Here is a 24884-nt window from a genome sequence, read left to right as displayed (position 1 = left end):
GCCTATTAAGTATGAATGACAGCAGCCTTGCCCTCAAGAAGGTCACAGTTTAGTAGAGAAACTGAATAAATGAACCAACAATTACAATACTCTGCGAGCAGAACACACAGAGTTCTGAATACATGGAGCACAGAGAAGGAGCATTTAAACCAGATATAAATGGTCCATCAAAAAATGGCTTCCTAGAAGAAGTAAACCTTCATCCAAGTTTTTAAGGAAGAGAAACACAAAGGAAAATACCATATGCAAAAGTATGAAATATCATAGTAGATTCAGAAAAATGGAAGAAATTCAGGGTATACGGAAAATTATATGTATACCTGTAAGAGGTGGCAAGATATGAGGCTAGAAATACTGGCCAGGGCTGCAGTATGATAAAGTCTTAGGTAACACAGTAAAGAGTTTTGATTTTGCCCAAAAAACAACAGGAAACAATTGAAGAATGTTAAGTAAGAGTGACTTCAAGTGATGAGACCTAGCTTTTAGGAAGAACATTCTGATGGGTATACGGATAAAAGGGGGTTCAAAATGAAGGCAGAGAGACCACTCACAGGCAATTTTAATATACTACACACAAACAAACAAATCTAAAATGTTGACCTGAAGTTGCAGTAAAAGAAGCAAAGAGATTTCAGATATTTAGAAAACAGAATTGATAGCATTTAGTGATTGAGTCAATATGGGCAATTGAGAAAGAAGCGAGCTTATAGAGGTTACCTAAAGAACACCAATGTCAATTCCTTCTTCCCATACTACTTACAGTCTATCACACACAACTTAGCATTTACATGCCATCATTTCATTTTGGATTTCCCATTTTACATGCATTGTTTTTATCTCCCTACACAGACGGTACAGTCATTGAGGGCAAGCACTAGGCTTCTACTTTTACTTTTTGTATCCTTCTCAGATCCTTCTTAGTAGCACACTACTAAGTGCTTAACAAGTATTACTAAATATTTAATGAATAAATTATTATATGCTCCATTAAGCAAAATGTGACTTTAGACTATGAGCTTGGACTAAATACATTTGAGCACTGTGAACACAATAAGATTGAAATAAATATGTATTTGTTGAACTAAAAAACAAAATAAAAGATACAGAAGTCTTAAATTCCTCCCTGGGCATGAACTATGTCACTGAACAGTCTCCAGAATGGCTAAAACATAAGACTGACAATACCAAGAACTAGCAAATATGTGGAGCAACTAGAACTCTCATATGTAACCAGTAGAAATGTGAAATCACTTTGTATGCATACACTATGACCCAAAAATTTTACCCATAGTTATATACCCAGGAGAAAGAAGTTCATGTGCTTATAAAAAAGAAATATGTAAGAATGTTTATATCACTTTTATTCATAATAGCTAAAAGTTGAAGTAATCCAATATGCATCAATAGTAAAACGGGTAAAAAATAAATTGTAATATATATTCATGTAATGGAATGCTACACTAAAAAAAGAGTGAAATATTACTTCATGCAAGCTCATGGATGAAGCTCACAGACATAATGATAATCAAAAGAAGTCAGACACTGAAGAGTTCATACTGTATGATTTCAATGCATATGAAGCTAAAGAACAGGAAAAATTAATCTATGGTGATAGACATTTGAAGAATGGTTACCTCTGAGTAAGAGAGGGAACTGACTGAAAAGGGGCATGAGGGATCATTCTTAGGTGTTGAAAAAGTTGCGTCTCTTCATCAGAGTGGTGGTTACACAGGCGTATGTATATGCAAACACTCACTTGCCTAAGATTTAGGCACTTTATCGTGTGTAAATTATAATTCAATAAAAATTTTAAATATCTGTATAATCCCTTATTTTGGCATTAATAAATACAAATTGTCACATCTGAGGGGAACTGATGAGCATCTGGCTTCATGTGTATAGTACTTCCTCTCTATAAAAAGCAAAAATGAGCTAGTTTTTAAGTAGGTAAAGCACTTTCTCCACCTCTATGGAGGTATCCAGAGCTTGAATGCAATGCTGTATTCCCACTTCATATTCAGTCACTTCCTAACAACTCCCCCAGATTCATTATCTAAGCTAATCATCCAGACTGCGTCCTCAAAGAAATTCAGTTGGGCCTAAAGGAAGTCAGTTTATAAGGAAAGATGAATCTGTCTAAAGTTAACATTTTAAAATACACAGAGAAAGAGAGAAAAGGTAGAAAACGAGATTGGTGAAGATGAGTAAAAAGGTCTCCCTCTCCCAAAATAACACCTTTTTTCTGGTCTACCTGAAGCAGTAAGTAGTTCTTAAATTTGAGGGGATTATGGGCTCTTTTGATAATCTGAAGACAGCTCTCTGCTCACATACACTTACAAGGCACTTCCACAAAGTGTTGTGCCTACAATTTCAAGTGATTCATGGAACCCTTGAAATGAATCCATGTTCTCTGGCCTTCGGGTTCTAGTCTAGATGTTTAGCATAGAGGGTGTTTTCCCAGCCTGCTTAAATTCAAAAACAGAATTCTAATTTTGAATAAAAACCCAAAAGAAAAGATACATTATTTCATTGAGGGATTCAAATACTTGTGACAGAAGAATTTTAAAAATAGCCATAGAAGAGCAAAGCCAAGATATATGATGTTTATTTTGAAATAAAATTTTTAAATAAAGAGCATATGCTTTACACATTTTTCATGATTTTTTGGTAAATGTGAATTGGAGCAAAAAATAACTATTTTATTTTAAATAGGCAAAATGTAGAAATGTAAAATATAAGAAAAAAAGAGTCCATGGAATTATAAAAGTATAGAATTCTTTGGGAGTTAGGAAAGCACTTAGAAAAGATTTAGGCAAGTCACCTTATTTTATAGATGAGGAAAAGGGAAAGTCAAAGAGCTTAAGAGCCTTGCCTAAAGTTACATAGCTAACAAGTATGGCATATATTATGGTTTCTTTACTTTTACATCTTAACCTTTTAAATCCTATAACTATCTTCCTAAATAAAAAATAAAAAACTGCAATGAAGCTGAGTTTTTGATTTTTAGAAAAATTATTATTTGAAAAAAGCTACCAGAGCAAGACATGGGTCCTCTGAACCCCTGGGTGCCCTGTTTGTGCTGACATTCAGAGCCCTCTAAGCTGGGCAGACACTGTGTGAGCAGGCCTCAGGTCTATCCTCCCTCTGTCAGAAAGATATTCACCATGATGAAGGTCATCTTTAGCATATGTTAAGGGCAATCAAATACAAAAATAGAATGAGAGGAAACTCATGAGGTTTCAAGAAGGCCTCAAGAGCACAATTAAGTCAGTGGCCAAGTGGGAGTTATTCCTCATCACATAATACAGGCTCTGGCCTTACAGGCCACTGTCACACAAAGTTAATTACAGCTACAGTAAGCTGGTTCGATTGCAACTTCACAATTCTAATCTTGAAATGGATTTTATTTTCTTAAGATTATTGAAATGGGATAGGTCTCCTGTGTAAGAACTTTTTATTAAAAGTCCCATTAAGCTGCTATAACTTGGAAGGAGAAACAAGCACTAGATGCTTGCCCACTTGGAGAAATGTTATGCTTGAAGTTGTCTGGTTTCTAACATTTTTTTTTAATGTTTGAGTTAACTTAACAAAAAAGCTCAGCTCTTTATGTCTGTCTGTCTCACTAGAATGTAGACTCTTTAATAGCAGGAGGCATTTTTGTCTTGTTCGCTGCTATATACCCAGGACATAATACAGTAGCTTGTGTCAAGTATATGCTCAACAAAACTGTTTACATATTTGTAGAAGAAATATTTATAGTAGTTACTGTCTATTAAATATCTGCTATAATACATCACTCATTTAGTACCTACCAGGTACTAGGCACTTTAAATGTGCTATTCATAATTCTCACAATTTTGTGAAGAATTTTTACCCCATTTTACAGATAAGAATACTAAGGTTCAAAAGCAGGAGGCATAACCCTTCCAGACTTCAGACAATACTACAAAGCTACAGTAATCAAAACAGCATGGTATTGGCATACAAACAGACGTAAGGAGCAATGGAACAGAAAAGAGAGCCCAGAAATAAACCCACACACCTATGGTCCATTAATCTTCAACAAAGGAGGCAAGAATATACAATGGGAAAAATTCGCTTCATAAGTGGTGTTGGGAAAGTTGGACAGCTGCATGTGAATCAATGAAGTTAGAACACACCCTCATACCATACACAAAAATAAACTCAAAATGGCCCAAAGACTTAAATATAAAACATGACACCATTAAACTTCTGGAAGAGAACACAGGCAAAACATTCTCTGACATAAATTGTACCAATGTTTTCTTAAGTCAGTCTCCCAAGGCAAAAGAAATAAAAGCAAAAATAAACAAATGGGACCTAATCAAACTTAAAAGCTTCTGCACAGCAAAAGAAACCATAAACAAAACAAAAAGACAACCTACGGAATGGGAGAAAATATTTGCAAATGATGCGACCAACAAGGGCTTAATTTCCAAAATATACAAACAACTCATACAACTCAACAACAACAAAAAGAATAACCCAATGGAAAAATGGGCAGAAGACCTAGATAGACATTTCTCCAAAAGAGACATAAGATGGCCAATGGGCACCTGAAAAGATGCTCAACATTGCTAATTATTAGAGAAATGCAAATCAAAACTACAATGAGATACCACATCACACCAGTCAGAATGGCCATCATCAAAAAGTCTACAAATAATAAATGCTGGAAGGGTGTGGAGAAAAGGGAACCCTCCTATACTGTTGGTAGGAATGTAAGTTGGTGTAGCCACTATGGAGAACAGTATGGAGGTTCCTCAAAAAACTAAAAACAGAGTTGCCATATGATCCAGCAATCCCACTCCTGGGCATATATCCAGAGAGAACCATAATTTGAAAAGATACATGCACCTCAATGTTCATTGCAGCACTGTTTACAATAGCCAAGACATGGAAGCAACCTAAATGCCCATCAACAGATGAATGGATAAAGAAGATGAGGTACATATATATATATAATGGAATACTACTCAGTCATAAAAAAGAATGAAATAAGGCCATTTACAGTGGCATGGATGGACTTAGAGATTATCATACGTAGTGAAGTAAGTCACAAAGAGAAAGACAAATGCCATATGCTATCACTTATATGTCAAATCTAAAATATGACGCAAATGAGCTTATCTACGAAACAGAAACAGACTCACAGACATAGAGAACAGAGTTGTGGTTGCCAAGGCGGAGGAGGTGGGGAAGGGATGGAGTGGGAATTTGGGGTTAGTAGATGCAAACTAGTATATATAGAATGGATAAACAACAAGGTCCTACTGTATAGCACAGGGAACTATATTCAATATCCTGTGACAAATCATAATGGAAAAGAATATAAAAAAGAATGTATATATGTGTATAACTGAATCACTTGCTGTACAGCAGAAATTAATACAACATTGTAAATCAACCATTCTTCAATTAAAACAAATTTTTTTAAAAAGAGCACTAAGGTTCGGAGAGGTCAAGATATTTTCCTAGTCTCACACACAAGAATATTAGATCCGGATTTCAAATTCAAACCTGCTTAATGCCACATTCCACATCATTTCAGTACACCCCACTGCCTTCTCAGGAAACATTTAATAAATATTTATCCATTTAATGTTTTTTAACCATTTCAGCTGATAATAACTGTGAACATCTTGTTGAAATGTATCTATTTTTAAATATAGATTCTATTTTTTCTAATATGTCTGGTACAATGAACTAATCTTCATTTAACAAAAAGTGCATTACTATCTAAATGCTTTATACCCAAGATTCTCATGTTTCAAGGCAACTTTTTAAAAACTTTTATGTGGCATTTTAATGAAATATAGAAGCAAAGGTTGTGTTATTTGTGTAATCTGTTTGTCAAAGTAAATCATACTCATTGCTCTTAGGAAAAATCTTACCAGGTTGCATCTTTTAGATAATTTTGAAAAAATGGTTATTCTTCTCCTCCCCTCTCCCAACTCCAGCAATTTATTCAGAATTAATGCTAATTTCTCTTTTTTAAAGTAACTATCAACATTGGAAACAGTGATTATTATTTCACTGGGTTATTTCTATCAAACATTTCAAAGAATACCTTTACCTGATGAAACTGACACTCAAGATAAATCCATTACAAACTGAAATCAAGGCAATGCATGGTGTGCTTTATTTTAACGTCAGGAAACTGAAATCTCAGGGTCACACAGTGAGTTATGGAAAGAGTCCAGATACTCAGACGCTTTCAACATCCATCCAAGAATGCTGTGGCTAATTCCACGTTGCTAATTCCATTCTTAGTTATTCCATTGCTTCAAGAGTGTTAGCTGGATAGTTTAGTGTATCAGTTAGTGTACAATTCATTCCTCAGCTCCCTTCCCAAGGCAGTTTCCCAATGAGATGACACTACATTAACATACCCAGATGACATAAGCATTGTTCTGAGACTCAGAAAACTCCAGAGTGGTTTGCCCTTTTTTTGATGACCTAAAATAACTGTCCTCATTTCTGGAGCTACACCATTCCAAGATGTTTTTCTTTTACCTTGTACCTCTGAACATAAATTTTTAAAGTAACCAAAATAACTACAATTAAGTGAAAAAGGTTAGAAATCCCTTCATATAATTCTTTATACTTAAAGAAGTGTAAAATTAGATATGCACTTTGGTATAATTTAGCATTGGGATTTGATACTGACTGAGAATTAGATCAATAATTTGTATCCTGAGGTTAATGCCTGATAACCTCAATTGTTAATGCCACAATTCATTTTTCTACATTGTGAACTGCTTGTTTATCTTGAAAGAACAAAAATCTATACACTAAAAGCATAAAATGTTTTCATATTTCTAACACCCCTCAAGTAAAAGATGTTGCAGAAAATCAAGAAGGCAAAGGAAAAACTCAGTTAATCAGAAAGACTGCAGTCTCTAATTTGAAACAAAAAGGGGGGGTGGATATTTGTTACTTCATTTCGCATTAGAAACATCGGGCTTTTTTACAACACTAAATTTTGAAAGACACTCTTCGGATACTTCTCAAGTTTCTAAAAATGCATAAAGCAGAAAAACTTCTTATAATAAAATTGAAATTCCCTTTTCAAATCATTCAAATCTCATTTATCTCTAAATAGAGAGTCCGCCAGGGCTGTCATGCTTAAACAGTTTGGCCCATGTTATTTCACTTCTCAAAAGCCATCAAAACCTTAATGAACTGATTCCCAACTACATCACCAGACTCACCTCTCAGCACATCCCACCAAGTACCCTACCTTCCTATCATGACAGTTTGCCCACACCCCCATTCCCTAACAAATTCCTTTTGGGAGTCAAAGCTCAGCTCAACTTTCTTGATAAAACATTCTCCTAATCAAAAATAAATAGTCCTTTCCCCACACCAGCAAAACACAATACCACTTCTTAAGAATTTGTTTCCTTCTGCCTTGATTTAATGCTTTTTCCCCCTTTCTGAGTTGCAAGTACCTTGAGATCAAAGATCATACTAATCTATCTACATACACACCCCCGTACCTAGCATTATGGTTATAACCTAAAAGCTAAAAATTCCCTAAACTCTGAATTGCTATGAAAAAGATTTAACATAGTTCAATTATTTTCAGACAATTTTTAAATTTACATTATACTTAACACTAAGATATGTAATACAAAGAAACTGTCCCTGTGTCAACAAATGAAATCAACTGATATTTACTGAAGTTTTATTATTATTGTACCTGTTCAGTACCAAATGCTGGGAGGAAGCATACAAAGAAATATTAAAATGATTCCCGCATCCAAAGGATACTCAGCAACAGATTCTCAAGGAAGGAAGACAAATTACACTTAAAGCGATCTGAGAAGACTTTATGGAAGAGTGAGGTTTGATATGGGGTCTCGATAATGTAATTTTCTGACTACAGGAAACGCTATATTCAAGTAAAATGAACTATGTCAGCAGAGGAGTGGAGACCTCAAGAGAAATAGACAGATAATTTTTGCAAAACTAAGAAAGAGAAATTAGGTTGGACCAGACTGTAGAAATGCTTACAGATAGAGTTAATTTTGTGACCTTGATTATTATCTGAAAGAAAAGTTAATAGGGGAGTAAATTAGGTGGGTGTAAGACAAAACCTAGCCAAGAGCAGAAAGTACTCAAAACTTGAAAGACAGGAAGAACTGAGGGTATCAAAGATTCCAACACCCTTGCCTCATTCATTCTGGAATGGCTGAACAACTCAAAACAAGAGGACTTCTAGACCAGCAGATGGTTCAATCTAACAAACAGGGGAAAGGAAGTTTTCTTCCCTTCATATCCAATGCCTAGAGCATAGAAAATAATAAATGCTTATGGAAGGAAGGATAAAAGGGAGGGAGGGAAGACTGGAAACAGCAACTTGAAAGGTGGTTTCTCAGAAAAAAAGATACTGTGAAAGACCCTGGAGTCTGAAACAATAATAATGTTATTTATCCCTCTGTGCCAGGCACAGTTATAAACACTTTATATGTAATAATTCTTTTAATCCTCACCACAACCTAAGAAGTAGGTACAATTATTATAACAAATTTATGGATACAAGAACTGAGGATCAGAGCCACAGCAAGACACATACAGACAGTAAGCAGTACAACCAGAATTTTAACTCAGACCTTTTGACTCCAGGCCCTGCACTCATAACCCTGAAAAGGAGGTCATTTTCCTCAGCCTTTGGAGAATATATCAAACCACACCTTCAGAATGAGTCTAGTCAGTTTCACTGAGTCACCCAGTTGAAGACCTGGATGGGTTATCTAAATTATGACTCACCACACTACTGTTTTACAGAGTGACAGCAGCAATGAGCATGTGTTGCCTCATCCTTAAAATAAAAATAAGAGTAACATACTTTCCTCTGCCTACTCTGGATGAACAGTGAGGGTTAATCACATTTTAAAATATCGACTGTGCCTTATATTTATATATCACATGATATTCTTATTACAAATTTAATACTATAAAAGGTACCTATCATTATAAAATGAGCTCTAAATCCAAGTGTGTTATTCACATTAGCATTGCATATAACAATAGCTGTGTACCAAATTAATTGCACCAAAAGTAACCAAGCCACATTTAACTGTCAAATTAATCTGCTTAGACGTGAAAAGGAGCAATCCAAAAAACACTAATCTGTATTTTTCAAAATATATAATCTCAAATAAGTGAAACAGACCAAGTGCCTTTTCACTCAGATACATCTTTCAGTGTTTCTAAATAGGAAATGTTTTTCTACAAAAGCCACAAATCCTACCCAGTCCCATAATCCCAATCTGGTAGCAAAGACATTGAATTTAGCTTGTTTCTCCACAAAAAAATAAGACAGTCAGTCTAGTGGGCTGAAAACAAATTGTTTCATCTGCTATAATGGAAACTGTTTTATAGTCATAGAGCTTATATCTAGTATTTCAAGTTATATTCAGACTCTATCACAAATACTGACAGAAAGCAAGCTTCAACATGAAGCAGATACAAACTGATTCACTCAAAAGGGGGAAAGAACTTCTACACAAAATTCTTAGCATAAACCATGAAAAACTGGAACTTGATAGCATGACACAATGCTTTATTTAATGAAATATGGCATCTTGAGGAACATTCAAAGTGAAACAAATTGAAAGGTGAAAATGCAGCCTTATTTCTCTGTGCACAAACTTAAGATAGAGAACCAGGAATAAGGATAAATTAATCTTAGAAATCTTCTATAAAAGACTCCTCTAAAAAGGGGGAAATTATACATATCCATATCCTCTGGGGATAAAAAAAAACCAAAATCAAGTAATGCATTCCAAAAGACTATCTTATAACCTGAATATATTTCAAGATATGAGAATTGAAATGCGTGTAAAGAAAGTTGTGGATTGATTCCCTACACCAGTAAAATCTATTTTGGAAAAGGAAATCTTCAGCTGTCATAGACAGAATCACACAGTTGACAAAACACTACCATCTAATATTTCAATTCCCCTCCAAAAATAATTATTTGATCATGTGTTCTCTACTTGAATACTTCTACTGATGAGGAACTCACTCCTTCTGAAGGTGCCTCTTCCAGTGAAGATAAACTGTTTCTCTGTATCATGCACTCCCTAGCTCTAGTTGTGTTCTCTAGCCCACACTGAATAAACCTAATTCTTCTACATGAAAGCCTTTCAGATAATTTCAAACAGTTATCATATCTTCTCTGAATTCTCCCCCATCTAGGCCAAATTTTCTTGATTCCTTCACCCATTCCTTAGTGGCATATTCAAGTTCCTTCCCCTCCTCCTCAACCCCTGCTGCTCTCCTCTTAAATACAAAACTCTAAGTACATAGACTAGAAGGGGACTCGTGAAAATCTGATATTCCTTACTCTAACTAGTAGAATATTTAAAAGTTTGTAATCATTTATTAGTCAACTAATGTATACATACTGCAACTACAAAGTTCCTGTTACCGAAGCAACATGTACCAGCATTGCTGCTCCAGTGCAGCATATTTTGATAATACCTTTTTTGAAACTGCCTTTAGAGTCAGTATACAAGTATAGAAGAAAATTAAACTCATTGTCTCATAGTCACACTTTTGTTTGACTGTTGTATCTGTTATTTTATAATTATTTTTAAACAACAAAAATAATTTTGCACTGTTATTTAACTACTGTATTTGACATATTTTGTTCTGGATAATTTCTGGTTCTTTTGGAAAATCAAATCTACCCTCAAAGTATGGCCATCTGCTACTACAGTCAAAACAGTTTGCCATAAGCTCTGAACACAAGTCAAAAAGAAGAAGAGCAAAAGTAGTTTGAATGACGGCAATATTACTTGAATGTATTTCTCTCTTAAAGTAACTGACATCAAGTCATTGTAATAGTTATATTTTGATAGGTAAAAAATCCACATTAGCTTATGGTTATAGATTATACTGAACATATGCTGAAATAGTAAGTAGGGATGTCACAATGTCTTCCTATTCCACTTTGTGCAGTGTCAAATTAGACATTTCTTTTTGTTGCTGAATCATAAATGGCTAAGTGTATGTACATAACATACATATTGGGTACTGCAATTATTTGTTAACTTGTCTTCTGCATTAGAGTCTAAGCTCCTTGAGGGCAGAGATGCTAATTTTCATCACTGTTTCACCAGCTCCTAGAACAGAGCCTGGAACACAATAATACTTGCTAATATTCTTAATATTTTCAAAAAATCATAAAATTAGATGACTTATCCATATTTTTCCACCCCTCTTTTTTTCAGTAGGTTGAAGAAAATGGGAGGAAAATAGATCCTGACATCCAGATATGACCTTAAGACAGGGTACTTAAAATTTTCAGGCCTATTATACCCCCAAATATAATGGTAAATGAAATGCTGCACATATATATGAATCCACAAACTATATGTCAATACAAATCCATAAAAATTATTATGAATACTCTTTCCAACTTCAACAGTTCAAAAAGTCTATTTTTTTAATGAAAGAAACGTTTATTATTCACATCACAAAACTAAAAAAGACTTTGCAAACCAACCCAATAGTGTCAAAGTAACCAACTCTATTTACAGACTATAACTTATAAGCAGTTTTACTATTAAATGGTTCATTGAATTTTAAAAATCATTAGCATGAACAGACATATATTTACATAAATTACACTGTTTCTTTCAAGTTATTATTAACTAGAACATGCACTTCAATAGATGCTGGAAAGAATTATATTATATTCAAGTAAGTATATAACAAGTCTTTAAGAACTCCTTCCATATTAAATGTTTTGTATTCTTTATTATTTGTTATTTGAGAAATACTAGCTCATGAATTATTCATAATATCTAGCCAGATCTGTTACATCAGGTGTCAGATTAATCTAGGAGGTAGAAAGAGCTGAGTTTTACACGAAGTATTCATTAAACTTGGTGAACTCATTAAAGTATGTTAATTAGGTAATAGACAAAGGAACTTGGTATTTGGTAGAGATTGGGCACTGTTAATACCTTGCTTTGTGTTAATACCTTGGCGCAGTTTTTTCCCCCTTAATGAGCACAGGGAAAAGCTGATTATTCCAAACGCAGAAAAAACATCACATGTGTTACGTGTTGGAAAAATTGCCCCAGGTGACAAAAGGAAACACATACCAAAGGAACTGGCACTCTAACAAAGAGAGTATCATTTCAAAGCTTCTAAAATTTTCTTTGGTACAATATTTGTCATGACAAAACTACATGTTAATTTTGATATTCTCAAAAATATTTCATTGTTAGCAACTACTATTTGACTAACACAGCTTTTTATCTCAATTCAGATCTGCCAATAACACAAGGATATAATGCCTGTCCTTGTTTTATTACTTTGGATTTTTTTTCTTACACTGAAATTTAAAATATCTGAGAGACTGTGTGTTTATTTATAGGTAAGGACAAAAAAAATCACAAATAGTGTCACTTCAATAAAATAATTTCCTATTAAATGATAGCATTTTAAAGGCTATATTAAAAGTTCTCCAAAGAAAGACCTGAATTTGAACAAAGAAAGAGAAAATATTTGGATGCTCATGACACACCAACACATAAACTGTATGAAAAGATGGCCTCTGGGCTCTTTCTACTTTTTACCTAGCTACCTCAAATATGACCATTTAAATTACAAAACCAATGTTCTTGGCTCAGTGTTGTATGTGAAGGTTTGTGCATAATCCTTAATTTTTATACTAAAATGAAGTTTATTCCTGAAAATAAAAATTAATGTTTCTTTCCATCTGTTAAAGACCTTAGGATTTGGCCCTTTTTTGAGAAATAAGTGGTCCAAAGTGTCTACTACTATATATTTAGCCTTTAATTGAAATCCCCAGAGCCCAACATGAATGGTGAAACCAATATTCACTTTTTCATAGGACATAACCTATCTTGTTTCGTCTTATTTCTTCTTTCTGTGAAAATCATTGCCACCTTACATACAGAATTTACCTACATAAAACAAAATGATTCAACTAAGATTAGAACATATGTGTCATACCTAGTTAGTGATAACAGAACACAACAGCTGGATCCATTCCAAATATGAATCTATCTAAAGGCAAAAGAAACAAGTAAACAAAACAAAATGAAAACAAGACTCATAGATACAGAGAAAAAAACGGGTGGTTGCCAGAGGGGAGGTAGGTGGAAGGTTGGGAAAAATAGGCAAAGGGGATTAAGAGGTACCAACTTTCAGATATAAAATAACTAAGCCACAGGGATATAATATACAAGCATAAAGAATATGGTCAATAATATTTGTTTGTGGATATATGCTTACTAGACTCATCATGGTGATCATTACATAATGTATGTAAACGTCAAATCACTATGTAGTACACCTGAAACTAATGTAATATTGTGCATCAACTATACTTCAATAAAAAATGACTCTATCCATGCCATAGGCCAGGCTAAAATATTAATCTTCTACCTTTGTCATCATTATACCACACAGCCTCTCAGACATAGGACCCTGAAAAGTAAAAGAAGATAAAATAAAATAACTTCTTTGGAAAAGTTAAGGTGCATGATCATTTCATTTACCACTAATTCTAAGGGGAAAATGTCCTCATTCTAAGGAATTACCACAGTAGCATTTATCAAAAGCTACTACTATTTTTAGATTAAACCTGTGTTTTGTAGGATGATTTCAGTTACACTCCTGCAATTCTGTTTACAGAAATACATTCTTCAGTTTCTGAAATAATTTGCATATGAAATGTCATACAAGACTTTTCTAGGAATATATTTCAAACTTTAATTGTAGTATATTCATTTAAGTGAAATAAATGTCAAGATATTAAATAGAATTTTTTGGTGTTGCCACTTCTTCTTAGACAATTTCTCAAAATTTCAAATTCTCACACAAAAAAATTTGTCCACTAAGAAAACCATATGTATATATAAAACCACATAAATATGAAAAGCAGGTCAGCTAAAGCACCTAACTTTGCCCATAAAAGCAAGTATGGTACTATATAACTTTCTGATGTCATATTAACTCACTCCTCTAAAAATTAGAAAGAGCAAAGGGGAAAAAAACCCCTACTAAATTTAGACAGTAAGATGTCCATGTTTCCCATTTATATTTTTATTCTCTTTTTAAATCCTTAATGTTCTACATAGTTCATTTTTAAAGGAGCAATATTGTTGGAAAAGGCTGTATTCAAAGATGAACTGCATATCTAAGTAATTTAATTTGGTCTAGCAATGGATATACTACCTTCTAAATGTACTAGAGGGAGTTTGTTTACACGAAGCCACTGTAATGGAATCTATAATAGCTCCTGTGTGGGTCATTATCTCTGATTACAATTCTAAACATGCTTTCCTATTGGTTCATTCATTAGATATCAAATATCCAATTTATCAACATTCTACAATTTACCAAGGTTTAAACACAAATGCTGTTCTGATTATTTGCTAGCCCAGGTAACTTTTAGGTATTATTTCAATAACACTGCACAAAAGTTTCAACTATTCTGTTCATTGCTTCATATCAACTTTTGTGACATGGTCATTGCAATAGACTGAATGTTTGTGTTCCCTCAAAATTCATATGTTAAAACCTAATCTTCCCACTAGCTATCTATTTTACATTTGGCTAGTGGGAAGCAACTGCATAGCACAGGGAGATCAGCTCTGTGCTTCGTGACCACCTAGAGGTCTGGGATAGGGAGGGCGGGAGGGAGGGAGATGCAAGAGGGAAGAGATATGGGAACATATGTATATGTATAACTGATTCACTTTGTTATAAAGCAGAAACTAACACACCATTGTAAAGCAATTATACTCCAATAAAGATGTTAAAAAAAAAAACACCTAATCTTCAATGGCAGGGTATTTGGATGTGGCCTTTTTGGAGGCTATTAGGTCATGAAGGCAAAACACTCATGAATGGGATTCAGTGCTTTTGTAAAAGATACTCTAGAGAGCTCTTTGCCCTCCTCCCCAAGTGAGGACACAGCAAAAAGAAGCTCTTGGTGAACTGTGAAATGGGCTCTCACCAGACACTGAATGTGCCAACGCCTTGATCCTAGACTTCCTAGCCTACAGAACTGTGAGCAATAAATTCGTGTTGTTTATAAATGCCCAGTCTATGGTATTTTTGTTATAGCAGCCCAAATGGATTAAGACAGTCATAGATGCAGCCAAAACTCTGATATTTTATTAAGAAAATTGTATTACATGTAAGATCAAAAAGGAAGAGTCAGAGTTAGAATCCCAGAGCTTCTTGCTTTCAGTTTTCCTAGTCCAACAATCAACAGCAACAATTAAAAATATTTCCTAATTGAAGCCTAACATTTCACTAGTGCAATAAAGCAAATCTAACTGCAAAATGCTCCTCAAGATCATGTTCCTTTGCTTCAGAGATTTTCTTGGTAGGTTGAAAAAAGTTATAAATATCTATTCACAGAAAACTCATTCAATTGTGAGATACACAGTTTCCACATTTCTACATAAATATCAAGGTCTCTTACTAAACCAACAACTATCAAGAAAATTCATATTATAGAATAGAAATAATTTGAAAAATAATTTTAAATAGAAATAATTTGTTTTATCAACATCTCTGGAAACAACCTGAAACAAAAATAATGTACAGATAAAACAAATTTTTATTACTGCCCCAACTTTGTAATACCTTGCAACAGAGATAATGCAATTATATATTCAAAGAGAGTTTTCTGTTTCTCCTTCTATATTACCACCCTCACCCCACAGTTTCCTGGTCTCCACCTTCTTTAACTAAATAGTTTTATAACTTACATTTTCCTCCACTTTATATCTTCTTTCTCCATTTCATAAGGATTAAGTCTAGATTCAAATATGTTAAAAGGAAGTATTAGATAATATTACATTCTAATGGGATGCAATAATTACAATCTCATATCACAACTTAACACACAGTCTCTAAAAGGTAAATCAAGGACTCAGAAAGGACAAAAATGGTGGGAAATAGTGACCTAAAATAATTGTGTAGAGAAAATGGAACTCTAACACCAAGTCACCAAAGAAAAAGATGAGTGACTATAAGCACAAAAGAAGCAAAGATAAACTTCTCATTCTTCACTTCAGTTTTCTGGGGGTTCTTTTGTGGAGGGGGGAATACTCCTATTTCTCTTAAATTGGTTTAATATGTGGGTGTTTTCCTCTGGAAAACTTAGCTCCAGTATAGTAAAACATTTTTTTAGTGCATTCTAAATGAAATGGGATATAAATAGTTAAACTGACTTATAGAGAGATTCCTAAAAGGCAATGAGGTACTGTGAGCAGTAGCATGATATTGTAGTCCTCATGTAATTTGCAACAGCAAATTATCAGATTAGCTACAGGGTCCCCAACAAGGCCAGGTAGCTGAGCAGAGGAAGAAACACACTCTACCAAAACTACCAGGTTCACACCTACCTTTCCTCTTGATTGGAAGTTAAAGAGAAATGTGTTGTCAACCTAACAATAACAGTCATCCTCATCAACAAGTTACTTTTTCATAAATATCCACTTCAAGACACAATAGACACTTTCAAGAAGTTTTATTTAGAACATACACAGGTAACAGTAGTTTGTCAGTTTAGGGACCAATAAGTAACTGTTACTGAGCATATATTCAACTGGTTCAGTTCCTGGGTAGAGAAACCAGAATATAGAACAAATAATCCTAAAATTTTCATGGAACCACAAAAGACCCAGAATTGCCAAAGTAATCCTGAGTAAAAAGAACAAAGCTGGAGGCATAACCCTCCCAGACTTCAGACAATACTACAAAGCTACAGTAATCAAAAGAGCATGGTATTGGCATAAAAACAGACATAAGGATCAACGGAACAGAATAGACAGTCCAGAAAAACCCACACAACCATGGTCCATTAATCTTCAACAAAGGAGGCAAGAATATACAGTGGAGAAAAGACAGTCTCTTCAGCAAGCAGTGTTAGAAAAGTTGGACAGCTACATAAAATCAATAAATTAGAACACTCCCTCACACCTTCATACCATATACAAAAATAAACTCAAAATGGTTTAAAGACCTAAATATAAGACATGCCACCATAAAACTCCTAGAAGAAAACATAGGCAAACCACTCTCTGACATAAATCATAGCAATATTCCCTTAGACCAGTCTCCCAAGGCAATAGAAATAAAGCAAAAATAAACAAATGGGGAATTATCAAACTTAAAACTTTTGCACAGCAAAGGAAACCATAAACAAAATGAAAAGAGAATCTATGGGCTGGGGGAAAATATTTGCAAATGATGCAACTGACAAGGGGCTAATTTTCAAAATATACAAACAGCTCATATAACTCAATATCAAAAAACCAAACCACCCAATTAAAAAATGGGCAAACCCTCCACTGATGGTGGGAATGTAAGCTGGTGCAGTCACTATGGGAAACATACAGAGGTTCCTTAAGAAATTTAAAATATAGCTACCATATGATCCTGCAATCCCACTCCTGGGCATATATCCAGAGAAAACTATAATTCAAAAAGATACATGCATCCCAATGTGCATTGCACAACTATTTACAATAGCCAAGACATAGAAGCAACCTAAATGACCACTGACAGATAAATGGATAAAGAAGATGTGGTACATGTATATAATGGAATACTACTCAGGCATAAAAAGAATGAAATAATGCCATTTGCAGCAACATGGATGGACCTAGAGATTATCATACTAAGTGAAGTAAGTGAGAAAGAGAAAGACAAATACCATATGACATCAATTATATGTGGAATCTAAAAAAATGATACAAATGAATTTACTTACAAAACAGAAACAGACTCACAGACATAGAAAACAAATTTATGGTTACCAAAGGGGAAATGTAGGGGGGAGGGATAAATTAGGAGTTTGGGATTAACATATACACACTATTATATATAAAATAGATAATCAACAAGGACCTACTGTATAGCACAGGGAGCTCAATATTCTGTAATAACCTATATGGGAAAAGAATCTGAAAAAGAATAGATATATGTATATGTATAACTGAATCACTTTGCTGTACACCTGAAACTAACACAACATTGTAAATCAACTATACGCCAATAAAAATTTTTTTAAAAGATGTAGTATATATACACAATGGAATATTACTCAGCCATACAATAAGAATGAAATAATGCCATTTGCAGCAACATGGATGGACCTAGAGAATATCATATAAGTGAAGTCAGACAGGGAAAGACAAGTATTATATAATATTACTTATATATGGAATCTAAAAAATAATACAGATGAATTTATTTACAAAACAGAAACAGACTCACAGACATAAAAAACAAACTTATGGTTACCAAAGGGGAAAGAGGTGGTGGGGGGGAATAAATTAGAAGTATGGGATTCACAGATACATACTACTCTATATAGAATAGATAAACAACAAGGATTTACTATATAGCAAGGGAACTATATTCACTATCATGTAATAACCTATAATGGATCAAAAGAATCTGAAAATTATATATATATATATATATATCTGAATCACTTTGTTGTATATCTGAAACTAACACACTATTGTAAATCAACTATACTTCAATTAAAAAAAAAAAAAGAAACCGGAATATGGGCGTACTAAGGCCTAGAGCTAAATTTTTTTAAATGCATTATGGCTTTGAAAGGTCCCACTGTGGCCAAGGCTGAAATGTACTGGTTTCAATATTAACTGTACAGATATTCACCTGAGTAACAAATCATATGGAAATCTAATTAACCATGGGTCAAGATATCTGAGGGGCACAATGCAGGGTAACAACAAGGAAATTTGGAACAAGTGGAAAATAGTTGGGTTTTATTACTACTATTATTGTTGCATTATGTTTTTAATACAGCCTAACTATTTCGATAGGATAGAATAATTTCTAGTCACAGGGATTATTGGCAGATAATGTTTCTTTTTTTAAAAAAAACTGCATCTCCTTTTAAATACAAACTAATTATAATAAATTATAATGTTAAAGAGGCTAGAGGGCCATTCTGTATTTGCCTCCTCAAAACAATGAAAAAAGAGGTTTGGTTATTTCAGATACGGTTTTAAAAATGAACACGTAAGCAACGTTTTTTACTATAGAAAAAACAGTCTCTAAAACAATTGACATAACCTACCAAGAGATAAGGAAAGAGCCTAGATGATCTCTTGGGGTCTCTTTAGCACTTGTCTATGATATCAAGAATGTACACACCACTTATCACACCATATTAGGTCATAGCATTGGGGAGAAATTAAAGACTCCATATAGTCAAGATATTATTCACTTTAAAAATCATTATTAATAAGTAGAATGTCTCCATAAAGTCTTCTTAAGACTACTATATTTACTTTTTAAAAGTAACAGATATGAAGTCTTGTGTTTAGCTTAAGAATATTACAAGTTGAAATAAAATTCTGTTGCCTGAAGTAAAGTATCCTAATGTACTAAAATATGCATTTATAGTGAAAACACATAATTTGTTGCTGAAAGCTTATGTTTCAACACTTCTACTACCTACGCAATTTTGGACAAATCATTTTAACTATGCAGTTTGAATAATTCAATCTGCAAAATGGGAGTGAAACCAGGAAATAGAAAGCCTAAAAATATTATTGAATTCTTCAGAGATCCATAAACAAACAATGCTAAGAGGCAAAGCAGTACATTTTCAGAGGCATTCTAAGAATATCTCTAAGAAATTTTCATAAAGCATTTACAAACAGAAGCTAAGTATCCAGACTGTCTTGAAGACTTCTACTCTGAATATAATCAGAAGACTTCCACCCATTCTGTTTCACCTATATTGTCATTAAACATTATTCTTGTTTGACTTTCTATGATTACACTAGTAGAGAAACAAACTAAAGTATCCTACTGAGCAACAGTGAGAAAAGAAAACTATACAATATAAATTAAAAACTGTTAAGGTTACAATTTTAAATTGACAACATGTGATCTGGGGTGTTCCTGAAATCTTATTCATATAATCAGAGCTTATATCTAAATTTAGTAGACATAGGTACTGAAGTATTTAATGAATATACAATGTAATGTTGTCCTTTACTTTCATCTAAGTGGATTGTATACTGATTTTGAGAAAATATGGTAAAAGTCCTGGACAACAATAATGCTCTCACATACTTCCACTGCTTCTTACTGAAAATTTGTTAATACAGAATTACATTTTTCAATTCTGTATACTCATGTCTTAGCAGATTGAACTTGCCACATAATAAAAGGCTCAGAACAAAGTCAGGAGAGGTAAAGAGAGCATTAAATAATTTGGTTGCATCAAAATGCTAGAATGCCATGCAATCCCATGTTCTTCAGAGGTTTATTGAGACATAATTCACATACAATACAATCCACACACTTAAGGTGTACAATCCAATAGTCTTTAGTATGTTCACAGAGTTGGGCAATCAACATCACAATTGATTTCAAAACCCTTGCATCACCTCAAAAAGAAACGCTGTGCCCATTATCAGTCACTTTTCTTCCCCTGCCAACCCTCTTCCCCTCACCAATCCTAGGCAACCACTAATCTACTTTCTGTCTCTACGGATTTGCCTAATCTGGACATTTCATATAAATGGAATCATACAATATGTGGTGTTTTTGTGACTGATTTCTTTCAATTAGCACAAAGTTTCCAAAGTTTGTTCACGTAACATGTATTATTACTTTATTCCTCTTTATTGACACATAATATTTCATTAAATGGATATACTACATTGACGGGCATTTGGGTTTTCACTCTTTTTGCCTATTATGAATAATGTTCCTATAATTATTCTTGTACAAGTTTTTCGGTCAGCATATGTTTTCCCTAGCAATTCCATTTTTGAATACTCATTTTTAAAAGATACGTAAAGTTATTTTCTTAAACACATAGTAAAAACATTTTATAAGTGCCAAATACCTTTTCTTGGTGGTTATGATCATCAATAAAATATAAGTAAAGTTTGCCGCACTATACACAATTCCAGTTCCCCTTATACTTTGCTGATTGACTTCAGTCAAAATTACTATCCATTAAAATGATCATCAGATTTAAGTTTCAAGAGATGCAAAACCAGGAATTTCTCACAAGCTCTTATCTCCTGCTCTCTAACAAATAAACTAAAAAGGCATGAACCTATTAAACAGCAAGGCAAACACTACCATGTTTTATTCTAAATGTTTTTATTCATCTGGATTTTTCTTTAAATTGATTTTTATTTTTATTTTTTTTGCTTCTGGGCCAAGGTATCTAAAAGGTAATAGATTCAGTCTAAGCAACCAAACAATCCTAATGCAAAAGTTTAATTGATTCACATAGTAGAACTTCTCAAGTCATAGAAGTTATTGTTTGTTTATTAGCATTATTTACAACCAGAGACACAAATTTATATAACACTGCGGTAAGCAGAATTCTAAGATGGCCCTCATGATCCCCACCCCCTGGTATTTACATCTTTGTGTAATCCCCTACCCTTGAGTGTGGGCAGGACCTATAACTGCTTCTAACCCTAAGAATATGGCAAAAATGAAGGCATGTAACTCCCATAATTGTGTTATGTTATGTGGCAAAGGTGAAGGGATTTTGTACATATAATTAAGGTCCCTAATTAATAGTAAGTTAGTCAAAACGGAGGTTTTTCTGGGAAGGCCTGACCTAATCAAATGAAGCCTCTAAGAGGATCTAGAGATGACAGTCTTTTTTTTTTTTTAAATAAATGTATTTATTTATTTTTGGCTACGTTGGGTCTTCATTGCTGTGAGCGGGCTTTCTCTAATTGCGGCGAGTGGGGGTTACTCTTCTTTGCAGTGCGTGGGCTTCTCATTGCGGTGGCTTGTTGCTCGCAGGCTTCAGTAGTTGTGGCTCACGGGCTCTAGAGCGCAGGCTCAGTAGTTGTGGCACATGGGCTTAGTTGCTCCGCAGCATGTGGGATCTTCCCGGGCCAGGGCTCGAACCCATGTCCCCTGCATTGTAGGTGGATTCTTAACCACTGTGCCACCGGGGAAGTCCCAAGATGACAGTCTTGAAGTAGCAACATTACAAAGATGCCCAGCAGCTACTCAAGTGTCAACTGAAGACAACTGCTTACATGTATGTGCATGAGGACAAAATCCAAAAGTAGATAAATAAATAAATGGTTGAATTTCTAAATAATCATCCTTATGTATTATAGTGTTAACCATTCTTCAGAGTCAAACTGAAGACACTACCAAGCACAGAAGCTTCATTCGGAACCTAATAGTGACCCTTCCAATATAGAACATTTATTGACAAATTGCCTATGATTTATGCATGATGGAGAATATAAAGTGAACAAGATGGGTTCCCCTCCTTCAGCAGCTTAGCATTTATTGGCAGAGTCTGAAATATACAGGTAACTATATATGGTACATGGCATATAAGCTACAAGGAACATAAAAACAAAATACATCATAGTGTAAATGAGGTAGGTATAAATAATGAGTAAAGAAACAGAACCACACAAATTGACCAAAGGTCATGGAGCAAATTTCTAATGTCACTATGTAAAGGAAGGGGCTCACATTCATCACCTACTGTGTGCCAGGTACCCCACTAGATTCTTCACAAATAATGCCATATTTAATTCTCACAATGCTGTAAGGTGGAGTTATTGTATCTTTATTGCATAAATAAGAATATTTCTAATCAGAGAGATTAAATAACTAGACCAAAGGGGAGAAGGGAGTGCCAGGATTTACACTTAGGTCTCTAAGATTCCCTAACATAATGCTTCCTTATACTAAAACACCGTAAGAGAGTAGTATAATTGTTATTATTTCCACTTTATAGCTATAGAAACTACCATTCAGAGGTTGACTTGTCACTCAATTAGTGAAGAAGGACTAGATCTTGGCCTTCTGATGCCTGGCCTCCTACCTTTTTCACAATAATCTTTTCCACAATACTTCAGAGAGAAATCAAGGGCAGAAAAGGAAAATAAAATGTGTAGCTCCGATTGTAGCTGTCCTCTAACAGCGATGAAGCCCTATTTTCTGCAATCAAGCATCTAGTTACTTCCATCAGTCACTAAATGCTCTCTATTCACAGTCTATGCTGTCCTTTCTTTTTTTCATAATCCTGAAAAAGTAGATTCACAGATACAGTGTCAACTAAAGGATCTACTGGCATATTCCTTTGCCTTTGTTATTCTTTATTCTGCAAAAATGACACACAAACCTGACTGCCCTAGTTCCTCCACTCTCCTTATTCTTTCATATGCTCTTGCTAATTCCTGTACTATCCACAGCTGTCTTTAAACACTTCTTCTTCCTATTTGTTACATATTTCCCTCTAACTCCTCCTTCAAACCTGCTAAACCATTATCTTCTCCTTTTTCCCTATAGAAATTTAGATTGCTCTGTTATAGTGCCTAGTTCTAGAAGTCCTCCTCAGATCTCTAGAAATTATATTATCTGTAATATAGGATTGACATTTTTTTAACTCAATATGTTTTCTAAACAAAAAGGAGAAAGAAAAAGAAACCAAAAGAGGCAAATGTTTCCTTATTAAAAACTAAATGGGTTTTAGGATGTTTGAAATTGAAATGATGTTTTTTTGATGCCTAAGTATCTACCAACTAAGATTTTATCAAATTATAATCACTTGCTAATCTTTTCTTTGTATGCCCTACTTGGTTCCCTACTTATTGGTCCCCAATGTAAGTACATAATGTACAGAAGTACTATGAGCAAGGCAACTGAAGCAATACTGAAACCCCTTCCTACCCAAAATACTGCTCACTGGCTTGCCTCTGCCATATATAATCATGCCTAGAATCACTTCTGCTAATGAAGATAAGTGTTGCGATCAACACAAAACCCCACTGAAATCTAAATATATGCTAACCATGTGACCCAGGAGAGGGAACAAAGGAGCACAATGTTTGGCATTAAATGATGAAGTTATATTTAAAGATACTTTCCCTCTAAAAGCTAATGAATAGGATTCTCTCAAACATCAACCAAGGAAATATTTCCTTCACTCTTACTTATTGTTCCTATATCTACAAAAATTATAAAGTAAATAATGTTTTTTAATTTAAAAACTTAAATACACAACTAAATACATCTTTTTATAGTACTTTATCATAACTGACATTTTAGTTACAATGTACATGGATGATTTCAGTCAAATGGAAGACGTAAAATCAAATTTTACACGTTAGACAAGAACTAACCATTTAAATCTACTTACTAGACATAATCTAATTACTGTAATGCTATTCTCTGACACAACATGATTTTATCCTTTAAAAGTTTCAGAGCAAAAGAGATTTCAAATCTAACCCAAACTTTTGAACATGTGTTATAAATTTTATTTCTATCAAAACAGCATGGCCGTCTACATACTCACTAATGCTTTGCCTTAAAAGTTAATTATTTATCAGAAATACAGATTCCTGTAAAGCTTTAAATTTACATGTAGTCATCTACTCAGACATTCTGAGTAAGAATAGATCTCAAGTTGGACTAGCAAACAAGCAGCAAAAAATAGCCATGGGTACTTGTTTTTAATTTTCAATATAGAATAAAATTGTAATTCTATGTCCATATTTTCCTGCAAAGAACCACCTACAGATATATATATATATCTATATATATATTTTTTTAAAGAATTTCTCCATTACTTTTTTTTTTAACATCTTTTCTCCATTACTTTTTTTTTTTTTTTAATTTATGGCTGTGTTGAGTCTTCGTTTCTGTGAGAGGACTTTCCCCAGTTGTGGCAAGTGGGGGCCACCCCTCACCGCGGTGCGCGGGCCTCCCACCATCGCGGCCTCTCCAGCTGCAGAGCACAGGCTCCAGACGTGCAGGCTCAGCAACTGTGGCTCACGGGCCCAGTCGCT

At 34.1% G+C, this 24884-nt stretch overlaps 1 protein-coding gene across 1 annotated transcript in view; it reads right to left on the bottom strand.

Annotated features, from left to right (window-relative positions):
• Positions 1–24884, bottom strand: part of SLC4A10 (solute carrier family 4 member 10) — a 302199-nt gene that overhangs the window by 250009 nt on the left and 27306 nt on the right. The gene's annotated exons all lie outside the window — the stretch shown is intronic.

The sequence above is a fragment of the Balaenoptera musculus genome, chromosome 7, assembly GCF_009873245.2.
Source record: "Balaenoptera musculus isolate JJ_BM4_2016_0621 chromosome 7, mBalMus1.pri.v3, whole genome shotgun sequence".
In the NCBI taxonomy this organism is placed as follows: Eukaryota; Metazoa; Chordata; class Mammalia; order Artiodactyla; family Balaenopteridae; genus Balaenoptera; species Balaenoptera musculus.
Note: the sequence above shows the minus strand (reverse complement) of the source record. Positions and strands in the feature narration are given on the sequence as shown.